This window comes from Hippichthys cyanospilos, chromosome 5 (assembly GCF_059441005.1).
Source record: "Hippichthys cyanospilos isolate Australia breed blue-spotted pipefish chromosome 5, RoL_Hcya_1.0, whole genome shotgun sequence".
Classification (NCBI taxonomy): Eukaryota; Metazoa; Chordata; class Actinopteri; order Syngnathiformes; family Syngnathidae; genus Hippichthys; species Hippichthys cyanospilos.
In genome coordinates, this window is record NC_142373.1 from 23,920,178 (window position 1) to 23,936,860 (window position 16,683).

The 16,683-nt window shown below is 37.3% G+C and overlaps 1 long non-coding RNA gene across 1 annotated transcript; it reads right to left on the minus strand.

Moving 5' to 3' along the window:
- Nucleotides 1–1,177: 1,177 nt before the first annotated feature.
- LOC148424056 (uncharacterized) lies at nucleotides 1,178–8,897 on the minus strand. The gene is made up of 4 exons (XR_015865722.1): nucleotides 8,798–8,897; nucleotides 3,066–3,119; nucleotides 1,855–1,990; nucleotides 1,178–1,763 (listed from the first exon to the last, which is right to left on the minus strand). It is a non-coding gene; the product is annotated as an uncharacterized LOC148424056 (long non-coding RNA).
- Nucleotides 8,898–16,683: the final 7,786 nt, after the last annotated feature.

Consider the following 16,683-nt stretch of genomic DNA (forward strand, 5'->3'; position numbering starts at 1 on the left):
GCATGGACCCACAACTCCGGAGCCCGTTTTTTCATGCACCCACGCACGCATTAACACACACTTCCAGCCCACATGCGGTACCGACACTGATTTTTAAAGCACCTCTTTAATGATGTCATGTGCACACATGTGAAGGGATCATGCAGGGGAAACAAGTGGGAGTGTGTGGGTGCTACACCAAATGCAATGCTACTGTTACACACAAACACACACACACACACACACATGTTGAGGAAAGACTGAGAAATGTTCAATGATTAGCTGCACTACACTACATTACAGTTGCGCACGCTAGAGACACATCCATAATTCTAACAATAACAATATTAATCCTGAATTCAAAGGATTCATTGAACAAAATATTTGTTATTGTTCTTGCAGTGCATCAAAGTGAGGGTTGCTGCCCAATTTCCGTTAAGATGATGAATATATTCATTAGATGACATTTAATGCTTTCTATACTATATGCTACAAATGTGCGTGTTCATGTACACATGTATTATTATTTTCAAGCAATTCATTTTTCAAACGAATCACAATATTTTTCATAATTTCTCATCATTAATTGCATTTTTCATCAACTGTTTCCTACAGTGCTCACAACAGATATTTCCTTGAGTAAAATCTTGGAATCAATAATAATATTTACTAGCTTTTGGTTAATCTTTTCTATGATTCTTTTTCAGAACAAAACTACCAAGTACCAAGATTGATATTTTCAGGCATTTTCTCTGATACTCTTCTCAAAGAAAAGAATTGGCAAAACCTCTCACCTGTCGGCTAAGTTCTACTTTTTCTTGCAGCATTTGCGGGGCCCTTTGGAGGTTCACTTGAGCTCGGAAAGTGTTCAAACTTATTGTTTTTCTAACAAGTTGTTGAGCAACTTTTAAGTACAATTACGTAAAATGTCATATTTGTCTGTCTTGGTGACACACCTTTTAGTTTGGTTAAAATTCAACTACCACAGAAATTAAATAGAAATGAGGTAACTGAGTTCATCTTTTGTAAACCCTTCAGAGTTGCAGCCCCACTAAATATATACAAACATGTATATATATATATATATATATATATATATATATATATATATATATATATATATATATATATATATATATATATATATATATATATATATATATATATATATATATATATATATAAATGTCATATTTACTTTTAGAATTATTTTATATATGTGTATGTGTACAGAATATATGTATATTTGATATCGATATATGATCCATATTTCTTATATATTGATGAAAAATGCATGACAACAGCCACTCTTTAATATTCATAGTCTATCAACACATGCCTTTCTCTCTGTGTATGCAGAGTTTTATGATTTAGTATCAACTGACTATCGTTTTTCAGTCATTCAACTTACCAACCTAGCCATTATAATAAGTGCAACCAATTATAATTAGTATATTAGTATATTATAATGATATTATTATATTATACTTATTATTATAAGTATATTATAATTAGTACAGAACGATGATTTACTATAGCTTCAATCAACAAGCACAATAACACACGTAGTGTTGACTGGATAGCTCTATGCCAGTGTCTCTTGTTTTGCATCTGACTAGGTACTGCTTAATGGCGCGTCCAGTCACTCCAGTATGAGTCGAATGTTTGGAAAGACTTTAAAATTCACATATTCTCAAGCATTCATCTAAAATTGTATATTTTGTCTAACTGCTTTCTTCATCAAGTGATTCCATCAGTAGGTCTTCATATTGTCGCTGACTAGTCTTGAATTCAGGAAATGTTGAAATAATAAAAATAAAGACTGAATTAGAGGGTGTTTCTTTCGAGTGCTTCTGTAAATTCTATGACACTTACCAGCAAGACGGGAAGCAGTGAGGGTCAATTTTGAAGAACAGGTGGAGGAGGGGCATGTCACTCCCACCCCATCCTGACACTGAGGCGGTGAGATCTTTAAGATTGGCTGGGTGTCATACATTGTGGGATGGCAGCTCTGTGAAAGGGGCCAGATTGCTCATTAGAATATTTCACATTTGCGCGTGGGCGAGCGTTTAGCGAGACCGCCCCCTCCCAGCAAGCTCCAGGAACACTCATTCTCCATCCAACGCCATGCTAGGTCCTGACCCGCCGAATCTGTCCGCTACCAAGTCGGTCCAAGTTACATAAGTAATCAACATAATGGGAAATTCATATTTGTAATCTCTTGTCAATGTAAACTATCAGGAACATCAGACAAAGAACTTCAAAAGACAACTTCCATTGTGATTTGGAAGTGATATATGTCAAAACAGCTATAAAGCCCACTAAAAATGCAAAAATATATCCTTCACATAAATAAACATAAATATAAAAACATAAAATTGACAGAATTATTTTGGTTTGATTGTTGCGATATATATATATATATATATATATATATATATATATATATATATATATATATATATATATATATATATATATATATATATATATATATATATATATATATAATATATATATATATATATATATATATATATATATATATATATATATATATATATATATATGTATATATATATAATTAATATAAATATAAATAATATATATAAGTAAATATAAAAAAAATAAATATAAATAATATAAATAGTATCCTCATTAGGGTCTCAGGCTTGCTGGTGCCCATCCCAGCTGTGTAGCCAATTGCCAGCCAATTGCAGGGCACACGGAGATGAACAACCATTCACGCACCCAATCACACCTGAGGACAATTCACCTGCCATGCATGTTTTTGGAATGTGGGAGGAATCAGGAGTGCCCAGAGACAACCCAGGCAGGCTCGGGAAAACATGCAAATGCCACACTGAATTGTTCTATATAGAACTGTATATATATATATATATATATATATATATATATATATATATATATATATATATATATATATATATATATATATATATATATATATATATATATATATATATATATATATATATATATATATATGAATTTCATTGGTCCTATAAAAATGCCGACTGATCTGCAAAAGGCTATGCACACATTTGAGACAAAGATGGTGTTACCTGTGCTCTTTGGTCTTTAGTCAGACACCTTCAGCGGATGCAGCATTGCAGGATCTGTGAGGTGCACACACACATAGAAAAGACAGTCACAATATAGCTTGTGAGGGTCATTTGATATACTACAGTTTATTTCAATGTGCCCACTCCAGCATCTCAACAGAGTTGGCGCACTGCCTCCCCCGCAAAACAAAACAAAATAAGTCAAAACAAAGCACAAGAAGGTCACTCAATATATCACAGCATTTCTTCACAGTTTTAATGATGTACAGCCAATTCAGGGTGCGGCATCACTCTGCCTGCTCAAAATTGAAACGCAAAATAAATGAACAAATAAATAAATAAATAAATAAATAAATAAATAAGAAACAAACTAAACACAAGCTTGTCAGGGTGCTGCTACGGAATACATCAACGCAATCCACATTTATTAAACCTTAAAAAATAGTTTTAGTCTCCTGTTTAAAAAAGAGAAGCATCAGAAAGAAATCCAAAGTTCCCTCATCTTTGACCAGGTGTAACTCATTCATTTCCCTCAAAACGAACCCCAAAATAATGCCACAAAGCCTGTCAGGGGGCACTGTATATTATAGCCTTTCATACTGCATATTATAGCCTTTCCCTAAACATTTTCCTCGAAGCCACGCACCTCCTTCAGTATCTTGACAGATGTGTATTCCACGCTTTCAAAACAAAACAAAACATGAACAATGCCAAAAGCAGTTTTGGTCGGATGATCTTGTGTATTATAGGCACAATAAGGTGAAACTGCCTCCATCTCCCCTATACGAAACCTTAACAAATAAGTCATTAAAAGTCAAACTATCAGTCATTATACATTTGCAACATTCAGCTAAGTAATTAAGCAATTATATTCACACACACGTCTCACTCTGTGTCTGCACACTGCTCGTATTTGATTTTTATCAAAAAACTGAGAGCTCAGCAATGAGAGGAAATGGCAATATGGCAATGATAATGATGGCATGAAAATAGAGCAGATGTGCAATAATAAATAAGTTAAAACACGATCAAATCACAATTTTTTATCGAAGAAAAAACGGACTTCCTCGTTTCCCTTGACCAATTTTTCACCATATCAATTTTTTCAACATCATTCATGCTTCTTCATATTTATTGCTGGTATTGATTAAGCCTTAGGAGTTATTATATGTGACATTATGATTATTTTAATCTGCCCCTTTCTCTGAATTGATATTGTAAATAATTTTTTGAAGTACCGGGTCTGTCGGGGGGCATTCCGAACTCCATGAGACATTTGCCGAATTCCTTTTATCATCACACTGTCGGCTTGGCAGGTGAATCTCATTCCTCGCACATTAACACACACATTATCACATCTGGGTGAGGACATGCAGAAAAAAAAAAGATCTCTGCTTGGAAGGTCTGAACTTGCTGAGCTTATGTCCAAAGTCCAGTATTTGTAGTCCTTGGTCTCATTAAATTGTTTAAGTGTCCGCATACCTTACGGTTCTTCATGAGGTGGACTCTGGTCCTTATCTGGACTCAGTGCTTGGACCCAGACGCTTAATTATGTTATCCTGAAGGTCGCTAGGTAATTAACCTGCATTGCATAGTTAAAAATGAATGAATTGTCAACCAACCACTCAAAATTATGTCTTAACTCAAAGTAATAATAGAAAGTGCTGCGTGCATTGAACGGCAGAGCTTGCAGATAAGGGCCCGTTTTTATACACATTGCATTATAAAACATGCTTTTATTGGTTCTTTAGTTGCGCAATTTATCCAGCGCTTGCTGGAAAATGTCATTTTATTAAAATCTCAAATTAGTCACTAAGTGGAGAGACAGGATTTTCTTTATACGTCAATCAAAGTTTTCTTTGATCATTATATTTGGTAGATTTTTTTCCCATTTTCTGACACATTAGGATGCCTTAATGTGATGCTTTTGACTAACATTTTGGCCACAACTAAAAATGTGATTATAAACATGGTGGTATGTAAAACATACTTTCTTTTTTGTTCAGCTACATACCTTTGAAGCACATGCATGAGAACTTAAAGAATCAAATTTTTTGTAAACGTTAAAATCAGCAGTGGTGCATATTGTTGGTTTTCATCAGACACTGACAAAATGCACAATTTTAAAGGATATTTTTAATTGTTTCCATTATATTTATTAGTCAAAATGCCCATTAAAGAACAAGGTTTTCATCAGATTTGACAAATTGTTCACGTTTCCTTCAAGTGTTTACTGTTATTCTTATTTTCTAATTACTTTACTATATATTTATATTTTAAGTTTGAAAAACATCAATGTACAGTGTATTGATTTAATTTGATAATAGAAGTGTATTTTTTTAGATGGCAAATTAGAATACAATTCGTGGTTACATGATCATTCCTGGAGTGGACCTATTTAACTGTAAATTGATGACGGCGGACATATGTGTTACAGCATCATCTGTGTAGTAATTCAAAGTGAAAGTGAACAATCATAGTGGCCTGCGATGATGGCGTCAAAAGGGGAAATACACCTGCCACGGGACTTCACCGTCCCTCCACACCAAAAAGTCGTGACTTTTCCCTATCAAGCGCCTGTCATTCTCACTTTGATTCACCAGCATGCATCTCCTTCACGGCTGGCATAAGTGCAAAGAGCGGCGGAGAAGGCCCTACGACGCTATAGACACAGGATGTGAAATTCCCTGAATACATTTTGAGGTAGCCCACGTTCTTGTCTGGTTATGAGTACAGGGAAGGTTTTAGGGGTTTTTTTTTTTGGTCTCAGCAGACCTTTTGAGCTCATTACTATGACGATTTTTAAGAGAAAACCACAAGGACACAGTTGCGCCTCAGTCAAAGAAGATTGCATCTAATTTCCTGAAGACATTGTCATAAAAAACCTTTGAAATCTCATCGACCTGGAAAATTTGTCATTTATCTCTCATGTTATTTTTCACATTGAGAAATCCAATTCATATTTTCAGAAGGATCAGAATAAAATAATGTAGGGATGATGTCATTTCAGTTGTGTAGGAAAGAACACATTAAGAGATATGGTCAATATGAGAATAAGACTCAGTCAAAACTCAAAATCAGGAGAACATTGAATATGATAATACGAAACAAAGTAAAAAAAAAAAAACAATTTGTGAAGGGACAAAAATAAAGACAGAAATGACCACATTCATATGAATTAAGTCAAACACTAATGGGAATTGCATACACTGGGTGACTGGATAATAATTGACAAATTGACGATTGATAAATTATATAGGACAAAGATAGGAGAATATGAGAATTAACTTAGTACACACACAATTATGAAAATTATCATTAAAACATAAGGGATTGGCTTGTATGAAACGAGATAGAGAACAAAAGATGGAAGTACAGTATGTACTGTAGGATGATATCAACATATTTAAATAAAAAAAACATAAGAGGCGAGACAACGTTTCGGATGAACACAAATATGAGAATAAAGTGAAAATAAAGTGACAGATTTAACTGTTTGATAATAAGACAAAAGAAATGCATATACTGGTATTGGAAGAAACCACCAAATACAAGCCTAGATATTGTCACATTAAATTATTAGAACACAAAATAAAAGCATGAAATATAATTATTAAATAAAAACCAAGTAAAAGTATAGCTTGAATAATAGCTTGAATAATAGAGTTGATAGGAAAATGCAAGAAAGCACAGAGACGAGGCTGACTATAAAAATAAATACATTGACAAGATGACACAACAACACCTAATGAAAGTACAGAATTACATGAGTGTTTTTAGACTAACAAATAAAATCCTACTAATGAGCATTAAAAACAAGAACCTCTGAGTGATCAAGACGCGATGTGACTAAAATCCTCAAACTGGCATTGTGAACAAGATTCAAGGACAACTTAAACCCTGTTATGTTTTGTTCATACATCACACGCTTGTACACAGTTTGAGATAAAGAATATACCATAAATCCACATCAACGAGCAGCGGGTGGTTACGGGTGGTCAGAGATGGCTGAACTCGACCTGTGACAAACATGTCAATTAACCTTTTCTGACGTTGACAACCGCCTTTCAAGCTCCCGATAACAACAAATAAAAAGCAGGGCGTATGTGTTTTACCCCCAAACTTTGAACACGCAACACCCCCCCCCCCCCCCCCCCCCCCCAAAAAAAAAAAAAAGTCGCGGGATTTTACAATTTGGTGACATTTCTTCCACTGATAATTGAATTGATCATTTTCATATGCATGTTTGTCAACTTGCTCCCAATCCCTGAAAGACCGTGTGAGGGCTGAGGTGTTTTCACTGTCTCCTTCACTGGGAATTCCCCTCTCGGAGCCGCAGCTGTACATTTGCCTGTGTGCAAAGCCGTGTGTATGTGCGCGTACATACGTGTGTGCATGTGTGTTTCCTCCCTCATTCCCAGGCTTCTGAGTTAAAGCCTCTTAAATGTCCCCCTTTGCCTTTTGTCCTCACGTTTCAGCTGAAGTTTCCCTGCATTCATCCCATTCCGATTATGTGTATGTGTGTGTTCGTGTGAGACCTCCGGAATGCACTTTTGGTTTGACAAGCGCGGCTCAACTGCGTGCGTACGTGTGTGCATAAGCAGCTTAAAAACAAAATAATGGTAAAACAAGGTAAGGAAATTAGAGGTGAATTGTCACTATTTTTGCACATGCAAGCTTTTGGCCCTTGAGCAAAATCAACACCTACACACACATTTCAAATATGTGCTCTGGCTCAACGAGAGCTCTGCACCCACTCACCCACACAGCCACCCACACACTCACGTGCACTGCCAAACAGCGCTCGCTCTTGAGCCACCCACCGCATCCCCTTCCTTCACCACCCACCACACACACATTTCACACCGGGCATACGCCAGATCTGGTTTCCTCTTTTTTTTTTTGTTTTTTTTTTTTTGTCAGCGATAAAATAAACACAAATACATGATAATCACATTCCATGCATATCTCTCCCGCCAGTGGGAAGTTGCGACTGGTTTTCTGCGAAAGTTGCTTGCACTCGGCCTGTGTGTGCGTGTGGTTGTGTGTGTAAGCGTGGATTGGTGTGTGTGTGTGTGTTGTGCAACCCTGGACCCAGAAGAAGAGAGAAAAGGCAGAATGAGTGCGAGGGAACAAAGAGATCTGGGGCGAAGTCTCACACATTCCACAGGCTTGCCAATATCCTACCAAGCACCATCGCTGTTGCTGCAATTCCAGACACACGCGCACGCACACACAGGGTACAAAAAACTCACACCTAACTTTTTTGATCTGGCAAATTGTCCTCATTGTAAAAAATGTCTCCACCATGCAAGTGATATATCATGTTTGTAATACACAAATATAGAAGACAAGAACACGCAACCACGCACACGTATTAAATATACCCAAACAATATTTATGTGTTGTGTACCAGCTAAAATTCACACATACAAAACATCCCCGTGTCAAAATGCAGGATGTTGGGGATCGTGCCCACAACTACGGAAAAACAAGAACAATCCTGCAGCATGTGGCATTAAACCACATTTGTATCACCTATCTTGAATGAGAAATGAAAGTTTGACATGCGACTTAATACAAACGCTTACAAATGCTGATAAGCAACAAGAGGCCTTCCTACCTTATGAAGTTTTTTTGTAGCAGAAGAAGGGATGCAATTATAGAGAAAGAAAATCAGTGAAAACAAGTGCATGTTGTGTTGTTGTTGTTGTGTAAAGAGTGAGCGCTACCTGAGCACATGGCACGCCGCGCCGCACTTCCTTCCACGCGCTTTTGTCTCACTGCTGCTCGACTCGCATGCTTCTCCATCTGCCTGTCGCTCAGCGTCTCTCCTCATGTCTTCCTCCCTCCCTTACTCTCCCACCCTCCCCCTCGCTCTCTCTCTTTTTTGCTCTCTCTCACCCCCTCAAAATATCTCCCTCTCTGTTACGGAAGCAAACTGTCTCAATTGAGTCAATAAAGTTTTCCCGGTTCTTGCTAACTGCATTTGGCTCAACAGTTGCCAAGTGGGTGTACGTGCAAGTTTAGGGAGTGCATTTATGAGCTGAAATGCACCATATTTTGAGAAACTTACAGTTTGTTTATCCTCACAAGGGTCGCAGACTTGCTGGTGCCTATCCCAGCTGGCTTCAGGCAGTAGGCGAGGGGGCACCCTGAACTGATTGCCAGCCAATGGCAAGGCACACAGAGACAAACAACCATTCAGGCAACCTAAAGACAATTTAGTATGTCCAATACACCTGCCATGCATGTTTTTGGAGTGCGGGAGGAAGCCGGGGTGGCCGGAATGAACCCACGCAGGCTTAGGGAGAACATGCGACCTCCACACAGGAAGCCCAGAGCCCAGTGGATTTGAACTTGGGTCCCTGTAATTGTGAAGCGGACATCCGGCGGAGGTACGACATCCCTTACGTTTTTTCAGCTTAAGACGTGATCTGCAATGTTTTTTCATCCCCTCTTTATGGTATTTTTCCCGCTTTACAACAAAAACAACTGTCATGACCCTAGGGGTTGGCTGTATTTGTGTTGTATTGTCTCCATCTTCAGGTGTTTTTAGGTAGTTGCTCTTATTTTCTGGACCCGTCAAACAGCCTGCGCTGCATATAGCTAGACAAATATATATATATATATATATATATATATATATATATATATATATATATATATATATATATATATATATATATATATATATATATATATATATATATATATATATATATATATATATATATAGGGAGAGAGAGGGAGTTTAAAATATCTTATCTTAACCAGAATGGTGGGTTTATTTCCTCTTGATCATCTTCTTAGAACGTCCATTGGAATGGATTTGCAACTCCAGTATTTATTAATCTTAACATTTGTTGACTTTAATGAGAATCCCATAACACATGAATGAAAAGTAGAATCCCGGTGTGTTGATGTGCTTCCTGACCCTCTACCTCCACCTTATCACCCTCCTCCTTCGTTCTTCTTCATGTTGTTCCATGAACTTCGGCCAGAAGTGATGTATTTCAAGAAACATATATTTGTGACTCTACCTGTGCCAACTCAACTCCAATAAGAGATTCGATTTTAATATAACCCTAACACCTCATGTGGGAGAACAAAAAACTATGACATAGGAAATATGATATTGCTGAAAAATAACGGTGAAAATTTTTCATTTTTAGTTTTAGATATTGTGGGAATAGAGAAAATTATTGCCAAGATGAATTGAATTGGCTGAATGTTTTGAATTTTGACTAAGAAAACAAACACAGCTTAAACCAACTCAATTCAAAGAAGATGACTGAATAATGTTGTTGGTGAAAAATCTGAAAAGTGCTTTTGAAAAATGTGGATTTATTTATTTATTTTTGCTTTGTATGATTTGCAGGAATATTAAAAATTGATCACAGGGTGAATTGAGTGAGCTGAACCTTTATAAATTTTTGGATTACCCTTGAGAAATGAATTGTGGGAAAACTAAATTAGGAAGGAGGAAATTATTGAATCGTAGTATGAGGTTCAAGGATATCTTGGAGTTTGAATGGTTTATATCCATCAATAAATTTAACGGGAGGCGAATGCTAAAATATGGAAGAAAAAAAATAATAATGGGAAAACAGCTTCTTTACCCACAAATGATGTTGTCAATTGACCATGAATTATTACATAATGTAATATGAGTAAAATTTATTTGAAATTTTGGAGACAGCAACACCAATTTGGGACAGAAAATGGATAGGTGGATGGATGTGCCCGGGGCACCTATTCAAATTGATATGTGTGTTTTAACAGTCTCTTGAAAATGGGACAAAAAAAAAATGCCTTTTTGAGGATTTCCCCATACGTGATTTAAAAAAAAAGGTAATTTCTTTAAATCAAAACTCTACAGTTGCTCAAGGGGGATTTCACTCACATTCTGCTTTGCATTTTTTCACCACATGGAGAACCAGATTTCACACATGCAGGCATTGTAGGTGAGCTGTCAGAGTGAAATGAGTTCGCTGCCCTTCTTGAGTTGGGGGGTTTTGGACCAGGTCCACCTCAACAGTAGAACAAAGCAGACTAGCATCTAGCATCCACTTACTAATAAAAAAGTCAAAAATGTGAACTTTCTGGTTTTCCCCTCTAATTTGCACATTTTTTGACCAATTTTATTTTCTGATCTACCGTATTTCTCCAAGTACATCGATTCTTTCTTCCACATTTTAACCGCATAACTTTTTTTCCACAAATCTGTGTTTGAATAACGGTAATTTGTATGTTTAATAAGTACTATACAGGTATTGTCATTTAGAGGGCTTAAAATATTTTATATACTTCTAATTTGATATAGTAAGCATCCACTTTAGAACATTTTTGCACAGAACGCTGGTAGTCACAATTATTTATGGATTCCAACAGTTTCAATTTTTCATAGTTTTCATAATTCCATATTGTTCACTACCTCGTTACACGATGTCACATTATCATTCCATATACTAACTCAAAGTCATTCTGTTATATTTCTAAGCATTCGACATCATTCCACATGCTTCTATGTTTCATTAGACATTCAAAATTAACGCGCAATTTCTCCTGAAAGTGTTTCATCTAATTTTTAAATAAGTCGCTGGAAGACTTTAAAAGAATGTAACGGGCAATAAGGTGTTCATTTACCAATTTTTGTAATCGTGGCTTGTGTGGAATGTACAGTATGTATGTACTGCATGCTACACCCTAAAAATGGACTGTTTATAAAGAAAGAACAAATCTAGTTTGATAAATTGATTTGGTTACATTAACCAATTGCTTGGTCAGAATTTTACCAATCCATGTGTGTATTCTGGCTACTTCTCAGACTGCAATTAATGTGTGGTAGTTACATTCCTCTTTCTAAAATGTTCTGGGTGTAAATGGCTATTCATCGACACATGCCCTGTGATTGTATTATTTTGGAGGAGGGGGCAAATTAAACAATATCTTGTTGAAAATTACCCATTCGTATTTGTTGACATCAATATAGATTCATTCTAGATGGGTTGTTTTAACCTAAGGATTGATCGTGACTATAACTCCACCTGAGTTGGCCAATTTTAACTTTTTTTTTTTGTTGTTGAAAATTTGGTTTGCACTCTGTTTTCAGAGTGGACTGGGATCTTTGCCTAATATTTTGAACCTTTCTTGTTGTGATGAATCTCATTATTAACTACAAGAAAATTGATCACATTACAGTGAGTTGAAACCTTTTTAAAAAAATCTTACGTTTCCAGTTGAGCAAACTTTATGCAAAAATGTCATCTATTTCTCAACATAATTCTGGTGTCAAATTTCCTAATCCAACTTCGCTGAAATGCACAACAGCAGACTCAATTCTTTATTCAGTTTTCTGAACACTTCGGCATTAGCAATTTTTGTAAACTGGAACTATACAGTTAAGCTGATAATTATTCGTACTTTTATTTTTTTGTAACATTATGACAAAATCTATTCATATTTTTTTCAGTCTGTGTATATTCCATGGTCAAAATGCAGAGTTGATTAGATTGATCTTAATTGTGCTAGAAGTTAACCTGAGCCCTTGAAAATACTGCAAAAGACTGAATTTCCTTTAACTTGTCAACGGTATGAATAATTGGTAAGAATAATGAAATAAATGAATATCTTTTATCGTTAACCCAACTTTTGAAGGTCTTCTGCCACTTTCATGCTCAGCCAATACTCATTCAATAAACGAGAGAAAAAAAAAAACTCAAAATTTAGCATGAACATTTTTCGGCTTAACGTTGGTACATTATGTAATGATCTGGCTCAAGCTACAACCATACTGCTAGATACACACACACACACACACACACACACACACACACACATTATATATATATATATATATATATATATATATATATATATATATATATATATATATATATATATATATATATATATATATATATATATATATATATATATATATATATATATATGTGTGTGTGTGTGTGTGTGTGTGTGTGTGTGTGTGTGTGTGTGTGTGTTCAAGGAGTCAGTTTATGGAACAACTATGAACTTTAACTGCAAAGATGTGAACCAATGGCTGTGCACAAAAAAATGTAAAATATATTATTAAAAATATTAAAAAAAAAGTCTAAATTGAATAATATCTTGTATAAAAGTTTGTGACATGTAAATTTGATATACGGTATACAGTATATATGAGTGTATTTATAAATGTTTGTATATGATTGTATATATTGTATTGTATATTATACAATATTCTGTTGGTAATATCCATCCATTTTCTATAAATATAATGTTGGGCCTAAATATACAGGCATGTTCAGTTCGTTAAAGACAGGATGTTACAGTTGGTAGACAATTAAACAAATATATAAAGAAAATTTAGAAATTTCTAATTACCATCATGACCTGTGGCTTATAGTCTAGTGTGACTTACCCATGGTAAAAGATGTTTTTTTGCTAAATTTTTGCTGCTGTGACTTACATACCAGTGTGCCTCATAGTCCGGAAAATCCATTTTGTGTGTGTGAGTGTGTTTATATATATATATATATATATATATATACTCCTGGGCTTCTGGGCTTCCTCCCACACCCCGTAAACATGCATAGAAGTATAATGGACTTACTAAGTTGTCCTGAGGTGTGATTGGATGCGTGAATGGTTGTCTGCCTCTGTGTGCCCTGCAAATGGCTGGCAACCAGTTCAGGGTGTCCTCTCCCTACTGCCCAAAGCCAGCTGGGACACCAGCACGAGCAAGCTTGTGAGGATAAACGGTTCTACAGAAAAAAAAAAGTCTTCTAGGCGAAAAAAAACTAGAAGAAAATAAAATGTAGATTGAGGGCTGTAATCACCTCCAAAGGAGGACACCATTACCATATGTAATCCCTGTAGGTCTAACGGTCTTATCCACAATATGAGAGCTTGTCAGGTTCTGCGAGAGCTGACAAGCAACAATTTTCCTCTGCTCAGGATGCAGTGAAAATAGGAAAACTGTCTCGTGTGTATGTTGCAATCAGAAATTCCAAACATGGTTCAGTTGGGCAGCAACAACCCAAACACGTGTTATGGAGCTGTGAGAGGTAATGTTGTTCATCATCTCTTGTTGTCTTTTCCACCTCCACCACCAGCCCAAAATATTATGGAAAGGAAGTCGATGGGCAGGTTGAAGGATGAGCTGATCACTTGTGTGTGTTGTTGTTTTTTCAGAAGTCTATGCACAATTTACATCAAAAGGGAATCCCGAACTGTATCGCTTGGTTGTTTTGGTTGGTAATAATCCTCTTAATTAGAAACGAAAATACATTCTTTATACCGTCCTTTTCCTTTGTTTGCAGGAGCCACCTAAATAAAAGATATTGTTTTGGAAAATTTTGTCCACTTACATATTTTTTTTTTAATTTTGATGACTCTTTCCACAAATAAGACATTTGATTTCTCTGAAGCCACTCACTCAAAGGTGAGTGGCTCCACATCCATAGTAATGGGATGCTTGTCATTGTCGGGGTCATGCCATCTCCATCCACCAGAACGCCCAGAGAGGCACAATGCGGTCCCAAACACGGTCAACTCGCCTTACGCCGACACATGCCAGCTTCTATCCCCAGCCGACTGGCACCTGTCTATGAAAATAGGGCTCAACATCTCTCTTTGAATGGATGGGTGCCCATATGCTCCACGGTGTACATTCAGAGGACTGGTTCTGGAGAGCCTCAAGGAATGATGGGTAATAACCCATGAGGGTCAGACACTTCCTGCCTGTTGAGCCCCTTAGCTGTAAAAAAAAAAAAAAAAAAAAAATCCCTTCTTGTTCCGTTCTTGTGCAACGGCGTCTTTGGTAAAAGTGAATCTACTTGAATGTCCATCGTGTGCGCCCACCTCCTCTTCTCCTATGCCAGTTGTGTGCATGTGCGAGTGTAGGAGTACGAGGGTGAAGGAGGACCACTCTGCGTGGGCTGAACAGTGCTCGGGCTTTCTCTGCCGTGGTGTTAATAGGCCTCTCTCTCCTCTCAGCGGGACAGAAAAGCCGCCGTTTGCACAGAGGTAATGGAGTGATGGAGAAGTGGAAGGAATATGTGTGGGCGATCCATGATGAAGGCCTCGCACCTCTTTCTCTCTCCTTTAGCTCCCTCGCTCACTTCTCCCCGCACTTGCTTTCTCTCTTTTGTCACTCATCAAGGGCTTTGCCGTTGCATCCACAGACAAAGTGGAAAGCGAGCACTAAAAGTCCTTGTCAGAGTTGTATATGATGAGCACATGCTGCATTGCTGCATCAAAGTGACACAAACGCCTATGCATACTAATTGGATGGTTCTAATCATGAAGCTTTTGTCTAGCTTGGCGGCGGCTTCGCGGCCGTATCCAAACACATGGGAGAGTGAAGTCACTCTGTGGGAGAGTAAAATCGCCTGTGAGGAAGACGGGGCAAGCGTCCAGCCAAGCTGCCATGAATTTATTTGTACAGTCACATGACATGAATATTAATTAAAGGGTCTATTTCTTCCCCCTCCCCCAGTTCAGTCGGCAGTTGCGCCTGACGGCATCCTCAGAAGCGGCACCGGGTTTGGCATCTCAAAGACTGTCGTTTTCTTCAGAGCAGGTTCCTGATCAATTTGGTGGCAGTTGGTGGGCTTCCCGTGAAGCCAGTCAAGGTTGTGACAAGGCCTGGGGGCTAATTGCTCAATCATTCCCTCCTTTGCACAGGGGCCCACAAAATTCAGTGGCTCCAAGTAGCCGACATTAATTTGTGTGTGCTTGTTAGTGGTTACACGGAAAACAATAACGAGGGACATTTGCGGGTGGACACCGCAGCAAATCTGAATCACGCAGTTAACGAATTCAGTATATGTCATTGCTATTGTCTGATGTTTATTTTTTAAAATATGATCCCTGTTGGGGCCTAGTTATACCAATCCGACGCTGGGAGGACTCCGGGCGTTAGTATACGCAGCCTGTTTGGTTAAAAATGGATAGTGTGACAATTGTTCGGCAGATAGTAGCTTCTTTCTTAAGTTTGGTGTATAAAATAGTTGTCACAAAAGTAAGTGCAAGTGGAGGGTCCGTTGTTACACTTCACATGCGATTCATATACTCACATCTGCCTTACAGACTGAACCAGGAAGGGTGGAATACATACTACTGTACCTGAGTAGACCTTCACAGCAACACCGAATCCCACTATCAGCTTTACCATGCAGTGTGAAAAAGTTGGGTTGGTAAAGAAATGCCCAATTCCTAAAGCCCCTTTTGCAATTTATATCGGTCTGGTATTCTGCAATGGTTGGATTTGAGTGATATGTTTCTGAGAATCTCCGGTTTCTGAACCTCAACAAGCGGTTCTACTGCATTTGAAAATGTCAGATATCTGAAATGGTGAATAAAATGAGAATATGGCCAATGAAAAAATAACTTGTGGAGGTTGAGATGCAGAGCAAACCAAACAATATTTTTTTTTGTCTGCATGTTTTGCTGTTGCACACATAATGTGATGGATGCTGCTTCATTGTCTTCATCATTTTTGCTCCCTTCTTGTGCAGAGGCGTCGTATTCGTGAGCGCTTTTGTCCTTGGGAAAGCTTGTTGCGATGATGACAGGAAGCCGCTCACACAATACAGTCGTCCTTGGGCACATT